We start from the raw sequence: 12,459 nt of genomic DNA, 5'->3' as shown, positions 1-12,459 counted from the left end.
CGATTTGAGATCTAAATTTTATTGTTAAAAAAGGCTAGCTGTTGTCAAATAAATTTTGTGAGCAGTTTTAATACCGAGGGTGTGTCTTATTTTGTGAGTTTTCATTGGTTTGGAGTTTTTAGACCCTTCATTGTTGACCAGTGGAAAACTTCCCGCCGAAGTGTTTCAAATAGCACTTTGTCTTCAAACGAACAAGATGGACACATGCAGTTTACAGAAGCAAAAGATTTGATTTGAACTGTTCGTGAAACCACACATACTCAAGGTAGATATTAACCCCTTGGTATTTTCCCAGATTATTTTCATTATTAAAAATATGGATCAAAACACGACTTTTGAAATCTTTTTCGAAAAATTAAGATATGATATAGAAGACTATCTGATGAAATTTAATAAGTTGGCTCGTGTTCATTGATCGTCCTGAATATGCATGAAATATTTGCCACTGGACACCAAGTAACCAACAATCAATCGTGTTCATTGACATCGGAATAAATAAAAAAAAAATAAACTAGAGCATGCACTGGTTACTACAAAACAAGTGCCTGAGTCGATGCTGTAGCAAGTATCGTGATGTTTGAAAAGGTTGCACCAACTGAAAACGCAGATGGCATATTTTTGCTCAACTATCGATAGCAAAGATTTGAAAATATTTATTTTACTTTTTCGTATTTTACTGATACATGGAATTATATTTCAAGTTTACAGTTTTCAAGTTTATAGTAGATGCAGTCTATTTGTATTTTATAAAGATGATAAAGCCATACTTCAAAAAGTAGAAGACTTGATTCTCCATTATATTGTCCTTGATCCTCGATTTACTTACAGCCGTTTTGGTGGTAATAAATATTATGTACATGGTTTTATCTCAATTGTTTTAACACTTTTTTCACGTTTTTGTTATTGATCTGAGTAAAGTTCAGTTACATAATTTATTTGCAGTATGTCCTTTGTCAGTAGATATTTTTCTGCACAGCCAGTTACTAAAGTGTGAAATGAGTAGATTGTTGTGTAACACCTATATGGTCATGTGATCAAAAGGTTAGAATTTGAACCGATATATGGTCGTGTGATCAATAGGTTAGAATTAGAAGCCAAATCAGTTTAAATTGATTTTTACTTGGACAAAGACCTAGGTATTTTTATGCCCCACCTACGATGGTCCACTGAACATAGAAAATGAAAGTGCAAAGTTCAGGTTAAAGTTTTTGGTCAAGGTAGTTTTTGATGAAGTTAAACTGAGTCACATCTACTTGAAACTTAGTACACATGTTCCCTATGATATGATCTTTCTAATTTTAATGCCAAATTATAGTTTTGATTCCAATTTCATGGTCCACTGAACATAGAAAATGAAAGTGCAAAGTTCAGGTTAAAGTTTTTGGTCAAGGTAGTTTTTGATGAAGTTAAAGTCACATCTACTTGAAACTTAGTACACATGTTCCCTATGATATGATCTTATTAATTTTAATTTCAAATTAAAGTTTTGACCCCAATTACACGGTCCACTGAACATGGAAAATTATAGTGTGAGTGGGGCATCCGTGTACTATGGACACATTCTTGTTTCATTAGAATATTAGGGGACATGAAATATGTTTGAAAGAATTTTAAGGCAATTAATTGATTCAATGTGATCTGTGTTGGATTTTAGATTTTAAAAGTTCCAGAAAATTACTTTTGGAGAATTGAATGATTTCACTAATTTTTCATGTTGCATGTGAAATTACAATATGATGACTTTACCCCATTTCTTTAAGTTTATTGATTTATTAGAGTTATTATGTTTTCAAGCTTTTACTCTTGTATAAACATCATCAAACTGTAACTATAAGTTCTGTAACCATGGTAAAATTCATGATTGATTGTGGGTGCATAACCCCCTGTGGCAAATATATCATGCATTTCAAGTTGAAAGATCCATGTAACTTGACCAGGTATTGCTTCCAAATAGTATCTACCTACAACAACAGGAATAGGGGACACATTCATGTATATGTCTAGGAGACTGACAGTGTACCAACTGAATTTGTTGGCAATACCTTCTGAATACATTTTTTATATAAAAGTTAATTACATTTGGTTTTTCAGAGAATTTACAAGACTATTATCCACAAAATGCAACAGTCTTATTTTGATGAATTGTTGAACCAGAGAAATGTGAAGACTTAGACACCTAGACTGTATAGTCAACATAACAATGATTAGAGAATCAGACTACAGTAAACATTACAATGATTAGAAAATCAGACGAGAGTCAACATTACAATGATTAGAGAATCAGACTATAGTCAACATTACAATGATTAGAAAATCAGCCAGCTGCATTTCATCAATCAGTTTATGATGAAGCTTTACAGCATTGGAAATGATTACTCAGGCATGTATTGGTTAAAATTTTGAGGTTTGTTTTATAGGATAATAGTGGTGTTTAATTTTATCTTTCTTGAAATAAATATATTAGAAATGAGGTGAAATATGGCATTGATTAAAGGAGATGTACCAAGGAAAACATGTGACTGAATAAACATTTTATTAAAAAAGGATGAACAATACAGTTTTGAGTTTCAATCCTTTCATATATTAAAATAAAATGATATTTTGTAGGGACCAAACAACTGAGCAGAAAGAAGAACCGTATGACCTTGAAGAGTAAGCAATGTATTAAGTATATTTGGGGTTACCAAAGAGTATGGTAAGAACCTCATCTTAAATTATACTTGGTGAGTATTCTTATTGTTGGTTAAATATTAAGCATCATTATGGAAAATGGGGGATCAAGGGTATACACCAACAAGACAGTGACCAAAGGAAAATAAATAACCAAAACCATCTAGAGGTTTCAACTATAGTCTGATGTTTATACAATACGTGAACTTGTAAATCATCCAAAGTCTAAAATATTTGTGAATAAAATGAACAGACTGACAAATAACTTACATACACACAAATATCTGACCTAAGCACATGAGCATGTTGCAGGGTGAAATTTTTTTTTTAAATAAAGCTTGAGCCTGTTTTGTGCAATGCCTAACCATTTAACGACAAAATTTCATACAGAAAACTTTTCAAATTGAGGGGTTTCAAATTTTAAATAAGCCAATTTATGGTTTAAAAAAATAATGGAAATCTTGACTCCCCAACAAGAGAAAAATGTCACTCTTATCATTGAGGAAAATGGCCACTACCTGAATGGTCTTTAGAATTAATTCAGTTGCTCTGGTCATTTTTCAAAATTTAACAATGTAAGTAAATATGGAGTTGTTTGATCAATGGGAGATAACTCTGACCACATGGAATAATTCTGAAAACTTAAAGAGGGGTCCTGATCCTGAAATCCCGGGCTTAAAAACACAAAATCCTGAGCTCCCGAAATTTAAATAAATTTAGATCCTGACATCAAGAAATTAAAAAAAACCCAACTTTATCCTAAAGGGGTCAATCCCTAAATCCTGTGCTTTAAAATACCAGATTCCTGAGTCCCAATATAGGTCCTATCCCCCTCACATATATAATTGATAACTAAGATAAAAGAAATACAGAAATTGTTTTGCCTTTTGCCATGCTTACAATCAACAAAAGATTTTTTTCTTCATTTTTCAAAATAAATTCCAAGACAAAGATGTAGGATGCCATTCTTCTAACAAAATACCACAGCATGGAGACCCTAATCAGCACACTAAAATGTCCAAACGTGTGTCCTACATCTTGAAATAAATATAATTTTATAAATGTTCAAGTATCTTCAAAAACATTTTTTACTCATTTCTACTCTGTTGAGACAATTTCACTAGCACTGCACTTTGACTTTGACTAAGACAAACACAATGTTGATTGAAGTTGAATGGTACTAGTGACAACTTTGTTGGAGACATGGAAAGCATTTCGTCATTGTTAGTAGTTTTATGGGCTTTCACCTCTTGAGTCACAAAGAACCTTATGTACGTTAGTTCCATTGAAATGTTATATGCATTGTCAATGCAAAACATTTGATTGACTTTGACTGATTTTTTTTTTAGTTTCGTCAGAGTGTAAATGAGTTTGAACAAAAGGCAATATAACCTTTTTTTAGTGATAAGAAGATTTGACTTTCATTTTTGATAAAGTTTTCACCAAATTTATTGTTGATAGCAAGGCTTATGGTTTGCACAATAGAATATGCCTTTTACACAATGAGCTCAGTGGTGACTCCAGGGGTGGGGGGGGGGGGGGGGGGGGGGGGGGTCTGGAATTTGGAACCCCCCTTTTTTTTGGCCCATCAATGCATTTGAATGGGAGCATATAGTTGGACCCCCCCCCCCTTTTAATCTGGGTTGGGAACCCCCCTTTTTTGGGGCCTATCAATGCATTTGAATGGGAGCATATAGTTTGACTCCCCCACCCCTCCCCCCTTTACTCTGGGTTGGGAACCCCCCTTTTTAAAATGGCTGGATCCTCCCCTGGAGCTTGTCACTTTCACTCAAAAAACATTAAAGAATTATAAACCATCAAATTCCTAAGCTTAGGTAGGAGCTTCAAATTGTTATAAAAATTACTTAATTATCATTATCTTGTGTATTTTAGCCACCTTCTGCTTAAAATAAAATACATTTAGATAATGTATCACTTAAAGAGGCATTTGCAATGATTTAGATAAACAATAACAGCACTTTGTTTTTTTTATAAATATTAATAAAAGTGGAATAATGAAGAAATGACTTGTAATTATTAACAGTCATTTTTATAGTTAAATTGGTAAAAATGATCTGAAAAGCATTGCTGATTTCATATTTTTTTCCAAAACCACAATTCAACCTCATTTTGGTCTGTATGCATACAACATTTAATAAGAACCATTGTAGTAGATGGTTGCTCAGCTTGGTCAGATAATAAAAAGAACAGAATGTCAAAATAAAACGGTTTTGCCAACAAAAAATATTATTTCAGTGGTAAAACTCAAATGTTTTTGCTTCAATTTTTTACTCACTTGAGTGCAATTATTTGCAAAGTACAAATCTTATACAAAAGAATTATGTCTGAGACAACAACCCAACCAAAGAGCAAAAAACAGCTGAATCAACTAATGACTCTTCAACTCAGCAAGAAAATCCAGCATCTGGAGGCAGGCTTCAGCTGACCCCTACACAAAAATGTTCACTAGGTCAGTGAAAGTGGATGTCATACTAAACTCAAACATATATTAAAATGAACTGAAATTAAAAAACCTACGAGACTAACAAGGGACAGGTGCAAAAATGCAGTGGGTTAAACACGTTTTGAGAGATCTCAACCCACACTTATACCTCTATGAGCCAATGTAGAAAAAACAAACACAGCAATTTGCACCGTAAAACTCATTAAAAAGAAGTCTGTGTCCAACTTCAGAAAAGGTAACAAAAGAAACAGACTAATAATTTGTGTATTTTTACAACAGTTACAAAGCTAAATTTTGTGGGAAAATAAAGTAAAAGTTAAATTAAAAAAGAAATATTTAATTTTGAAATTTACTTCAAAGGAAAGAAAATAAAGTTTAATTGATTTTATTCTTATATGTGTAATGTTGTTTATGTATTTATATTTCATTTCAGAGTTCAACAACAGATTATTAATTCTATAATTTTGATTTTTGCAGATTGCAGCAGTGGGATGTTACAGTCATAGACGTTGGATAGACTCCGTTGTACTAGGCCAGGGAGGGTAGCGCAGAGTTTCCGCAGCACTATACAATAGTAGCAAGATCACTCTACCATGAGCTTGTTAAAGGGCCCGTTTGATGAAAGTGACACCAACGTTCTCCACAACACTACAGATTTGTTTTTGCAGATGCAGCCGAGAGGATGTTTCAGTCATGGACTCATTTGATGGAAGTGGCACCAACATTCTCAAACACTAATAATTTACAAATTTGTTTTTGTTGTAGATGCAACCTCAGTCATACACCCTAGAGTTTGGCTATGTTGTGACAGAAGAAGAGTGGCATATAGACTTCTGTATGTCCATTTTTATGGAAGTGACAAATTACTAATCTTTCTTCTTATATCCATTTCAGAGTTCTTACAAAGATGCATAGGTATAAAATATTTATTATTTTTTGTCTTTTGGTGTATTTTTGTCAATGAGTTAAAACCCAAAGAACAGTACATCGATCAGAAGTAATAAGTTTGACTAGTGTAATTTGAGAGAGAACACTCTGGAACACAAAAAATATCCTACCTCATAAAAATTTAACACGACATCTTATTTTCACCTTTTTTCATTGAAGCAGCACACAGTGTAGTCAAGAATGTATGCATGTCCTTGAACTTCTAGAAATACAATACCTCTAATAGTTAAACAGTCTGGTATAATGGTCAACAAGAGCTACATAAAAAAAAGGAAGATACCAAAGTTAAATTAAAAAAATATGTATTTAATTTTTGAAATTTACCTCAAAGAAAATAAAATAAAGTTTAATTGATTTTTTTCTTATATGTGTAATGTTGTATATGTATTTTTATTTCATTTCAGAGTTCAACAACAGATTATTAATTCTATTATTTTGTTTTTCGCAGATTGCAGCAGTGGGATGTTACAGTCATAGACGTTGGATAGACTCCGTTGTACTAGGCCAGGGAGGGTAGCGCAGAGTTTCCGCAGCACTATACAATAGTAACAAGATCACTCTACCATGAGCTTGTTAAAGGGCCCGTTTGATGAAAGTGACAACAACGTTCTCCACGACACTACAGATTTGTTTTTGCAGATGCAGCCGAGAGGATGTTTCAGTCATGGACTCATTTGATGGAAGTGACACCAACATTCTCAAACACTAATAATTTACAAATTTGTTTTTGTTGTAGATGCAACCTCAGTCATACACCCTAGAGTTTGGCTATGTTGTGACAGAAGAAGAGTGGCATGTAGATTTCATTTATGGAAGTGCAAATAACTAATCTTTCTTCTTCATATCTATTTCAGAGTTCTTACGAAGATGTATAGGTATGCAGTATTTATTATTTTTGTCTCTGTGTATTTTTGTCAATGAGGTAAAACCACAGAACAAATCAATCAGAAGTATTAACTGGTGTAATTTGATAACACCCTGGAACACGAGAAATATCCTACCTCACAAAATTTAACATGAGACATCTTGTTTTCACCTTTTTTCAAGGAAGCAGCACACACAGTGTAATCATGAAGGAACATCTGGGAATAGCATATCTCTAATAGTATTTTTACTACTATCCTCAAAATTCAAATAAAACAGTCAGATATTTTAATCAACAAGAGGTACAATCTCAAACCATGTGGTGAAAAAAGACAACACATAACCCAAAAAAGTGACGGAAAATTGTCTACACTGACAACAAAATATTATACAGCAACAACCCATTCAAAGACCTGAGAGATTCTCAAGCACCAATTCAACCAAAGACCAGGGATGAACTCCAGCACTTGAGCACCAACCAAAACAAAGAACAGACATGAACTAGGGCAAAAAGCACCAACCCAACCAAAGACCTAAGAGGTTTTCAGACACCATGCAACCAACTAAACTAAATAGCCAGGGATGATCTCAGACACCATGCACCAACCTTTCCAAAGATCAGGGATGCTTTCAGGCACAACAACCTTACCAAAGACCAGGAATGATCTGACACCAAGCACCAACCAAAACAAAAAAAAGGGTGATCTCAGACACCACAGAATGTTAGCAAGTATTTGATATGTTAACTTATTTACTACTTGTGTAAGTAAAATGTTTTTTTTTCATTCTGTGCTGCATTTATTCTATCAAAAATTGTCAGAATGCAACATGAAATTTTTATGTGTTTTTCATCTCTTTCTTCAAAATGTTTTACATATTGAAATTTTTTGAAAATTCCATTGGACTATCAAAAATAATTAGTAAATAATTTCTTGAATAATTTTTTTTTTATTGGAAATGTTAATTTACTTTAATCAACGAATATGAAAATAAATGTTCAAACCTTTTTCATGCATAACCAAATTAATAAATGTGTTAAATAAAAGATTACAAATAAAAAATTTCTATATTTTTTCTTTAGAAAATTAAGATATGCTTCTAAGAGTTTTTACAATTGAACTGTTCCAGAATATAATAATGTATTGTTTTTTACAGAAAATATAAGGTAAAATGAAAAATTATGATTCGGGTTTATATGAAAACACTGATATCTTGAATGACAGTAGCATAGGTGGATCCAGGGAGCCTTGCACCCCCCCCTCTTTTGTGGGTAAAGGAGTAAGTTCGGTAAGATCCATATTTGGCCCCAATTATAAAGTTCATAGTAACAAGACAATAACTGTTTCAAGTTGCCTTAAAGACATGTTAGAAAGTTACACAGAACTGTTTTTGTCAAAGTTTACTTCTAACACGTTAATTTTTACATCCCAAAAAGGTCAAAATAAGGGATTTTGGTGAAATTTGTCAAAATGAGCCAGATTGCAACCAAATGAAGGACCAGGAAACAGAGCGCAGGCGTCGACAAGCTTAAGATTCAAATAAGACGTGTGAAATGTCTTCACAAACATTATTTTAAAAGATCTTTGTTGTCGACGTATGCGCTCTATATTTCCTGTCCAATAATCTATGGAAATTTACCCATTTTCATTGATTTTTTCGTGAAAATCAATATGAGTTCAACTTGTGACGTCATAATGAAACGCAGAAACGTAAAATTTCCAACAAAATGGTGTATATCCTAGCTAGTCAATGGATTAGCTGTAATTTATCGTGATATTGGTCGATTAATCTGAATTTGAAATTTACGCTAAAAAGGGGGCCATTTTAGGACCTTTTCAAACATACTCCTTTTGGTTGATTATATAAGGAATCACTGTAGTATGACTAGAGGGGGCCCCCTCATGAAAAGTTCTGGATTCTGCCACTGAGTAGCGAAATAAAAATTCACTAAATTAGAAGGGGAGGCAAGTTGTATAAAATAAGGGTATCAATACGATATGGTATTTCAACAAATGATGCAATTTTGCTCTAAATTTGTGAAGTAAAATTCAGGTACACTATGCCAAGATCAAATTCATGTATATTTTACCCTTGGGAAGTGGTAAAAAACTGCTTGAAAATTAAGATATGTCTGCAAAGTATTTAGTAATTGGGGAAAATATGGTTTGGTTCAGATTAATTGAATAAGATTTTGAATTTCTGAAATTAGTTGATATTGTAATAAAAAAAAATATTTATGATTATCCCAAACATTCACTATCAACTATTCTGGAAGATTATGTTGAGCAATTTTTTTTTGTTGTAAAAGTTTTTATCCAATAATTTATAACTGTAGCCAAATAATAATTTGATTAATTAAAGCCATGGACACCTTCTCATAATTTAAAAATATTGAGATAAATATGCCGATATAAATACAAGTGGTACTTATTTGATTCTTGTCGGTGGATTCTGGAATAATTTTCATTTCATATTTAAAAATTACCAAAAAGTATTTTTTTTGAGAACATATTCAGCTTGAATACATAAATGACAGAGATTTTTATTAAGCATTTCATGTGAACAACCAAGTTAGAAATTTGACCGAAAAAAACTCAAAAAAAGATTCAGGCATACAAATTATAATATACATTAAAAACTGGATATTAAATGATAAAACCGTGGAAGAAGATTGATTTAATTTGATTACAACACTATTTAACCATTGAACAAGATTTTCTTCTGAAATGCAGCAAAATGGTTTGCCCATCAATTTCAATAGTTAAATTGATATATATAGGAAGATGTGGTATGAGTGCCAATGTGACAAATCTCCATACTTATATATGCAACAACATTTGAAGCTAAAAAAAGAGGTTGGAGATTAACCCAGAGTGGAACGCCCATTTATTTAATTTCTTTATCAAATTGATCAATGCAGAAAGGGTGATAGTTGAAATAACTTAGGATGAGGTTTATTAGGTTGTAAAACAGTTTAAGGTCCTTGGATCAAATGATCAACAGATATTTATAAAACATTTTTAAACATCGTCTTGTTTGCATTGTTAGTGCTTTCGGGTGGTTGAAATTTTCAAAACAATTTATGCAGTTTTTGGTGATACACTCGTTTAAATGATAAAACTGAAATTTCAGTTTTGTAATTTAACAACTTCCCTAAATATTTTACTGTTTTCAATACATCTTGATTGTCAAATTTGAGAATAACAGTACATTTGTACTTGAAACTAAATTAAAGTTTGTCATCTGCATTTAAAGTTTCATAGCTGAACATTAATGTTCATCTTGATTTTTTTTTTAAAGACTTAAGCAAATATCAAATGACCATTTCAGAAATACATTGAGCTCAGAGCGCTGCGTTTCTTATCTATTACTAACATAGTTTCTCTTTGGAGTAGCTTGCAGTTGCTAGGGTCTGGTTGTTTCTTTTGTTTTTTCATTGGTTCTTTGAATGGTGTCATGGTTTTCAAGTGTTCAGGATATGGTGTTCTGCTTTTGAGGGAATCTTTATATGTAATTCTGAAATGAAAATATTTGATATTTGTTTGGTAATTTAAGTATTAAAAAAATTATAATATTGAGCTTAAATCTGTAAAAAAGTTTTATAATTTTCGAAACAATGTCAAAAACAAAGGTCTTTAATCAAATTCTAAATTATATTTGACATATTATGATGTATTGGAAACCAAAATATTAAAAATATATTTGTATCTTAGATTGAATTCAAATACCTTATTGTGAAAAATTACCCAAAATGTTATATACTTCAGCGTCATCAAAATTATTTCAGGGTATCTGTTTCTTAAAAGCACTGATTGCTAACAAGATAATGGTGAAGTAAAAGTAACATTTCAAAATTATAATCTACCTTTTAAATTAAATTCACTTAATGCTTTGACCAAGTGGGAAGAACAAGTATTTAAATCATTTCAAATACCCCCCTTAAACCTTCATTCTTATTTATCTGAAACTATCATCATTTCCCAGAGTTATTTAGATAAAAATCCCTAGTATTAAACAGAAGTATCTAATTATTTTGCTTCAAATATATCATTCTTGGGTTCATTTTTAACTCTAACCCCCAATAATATGCTTTCATTCAGACCATACAAATCCCCCAAAAAATAATTTTGTGAAAACCTAAAATTTGTCATTCACATGAATAATAATAAAAAAAAACTGTCAATAATAAGGAATCCACAGAATTCACATTTTGCTTGAAAAATATTTGTAATCAAGTTTCATTAATTAGCCTCGAATGTTGTATTTAAGCGAAATAGTTGTTTGTTTCTTTGCTTTGTCTTTACACAGCTGAAAACTTTTACTTTTAAGCAAGGGAGATAACTTGTTTCAAATTTAATTTAATTAAGAAATTTCTAAAAATGACATTTGTCCATTCGGCATCATATTTTTCTAAAATCAGTGTAATTCTTAAAAATGTTTGGTATAACTATTTGGTTTATAATTATCAATACATAATTAACAACTATTTTTAATTTTAACTTTTTCGTCACATTTAACAATTACTCATCATGACAAGATTTTGACATTTCTTTTCGAAATTCCCCTTATATTTCTCTTAAAAATTGCATACAATATTCACTTTAAACATATTATAATTGTTAATGTTTGTGTCATTTTGGTCTTTAGTGGATAGTGGATAGTTGTCTCGTTGGCAATCATACCTCATCTTCTTTTTTATAACTAAGCAGGTTCAAATTAGATCATGTACCTTACTTTAGGGGCAGTGGTAGATTCAGAGGGTGGGAGTTCTGGAGAGCTTGGGAGTTCTGGAGAGGTTGGATCCTCCTTTTGTCGAGCCTTTGACTTAAGTTGAAAAAGTGACACATAGCGATCCTACATTCTGTCATTGGCATCGTCCACAAATATTCACTCTGTGGTTAACGTTTTTAGAATTTTAATAGCTTTCTTAAAATATCCTGGATTTATACCAAACTTGGACAGAAGTTTGTAAATGATCATAAGATAGTATTCAGAAGTAAATATTGTAAAAATAAAATTCCATTTCTTTGTATTTTACTTGTAACTGGATTTAGTTTTTCTCCTGGGAAATATTACATTCACTCTGTGGTTAAAGTTTTAAAAACTTTGATAACTTTCTTAAACTCTCATGGATTTGTACAAGCTTGGACCAAAGCTTGTTTATGATGATAAGATAGTACATGTACCCAGAAGTAAATTTTGTAAAAATAAAATTCCATTTTTCTGTATTTTTCACTTATAACTGACTTAGTTTTTCTTCAAGTTAACATAACATTCAGTCTGCTGTTAAAGTTTTTAAAATATTTATTAAATTCATAAACTATTCTGGATTTTTACCAAACTTTGACAGAACTAGGACATGCTTCTTTTAATCAAAAGATAATAAAAAAAATTAAGGGATTGCTAAAGTGAATTTGATAAGATAGCCATATTTTGGATCCTATGGCACCTTCATCAGGATTGAAACTATAGGGAACTGCAGAATCCTGTAATGATAATTTGCATTTCACAAT

Source organism: Mytilus trossulus, chromosome 2 (assembly GCF_036588685.1).
Source record: "Mytilus trossulus isolate FHL-02 chromosome 2, PNRI_Mtr1.1.1.hap1, whole genome shotgun sequence".
NCBI classification, from domain to species: Eukaryota; Metazoa; Mollusca; class Bivalvia; order Mytilida; family Mytilidae; genus Mytilus; species Mytilus trossulus.
The sequence above is the reverse complement of the archived record's forward strand: the minus strand, read 5'-3'. Positions refer to the sequence as shown.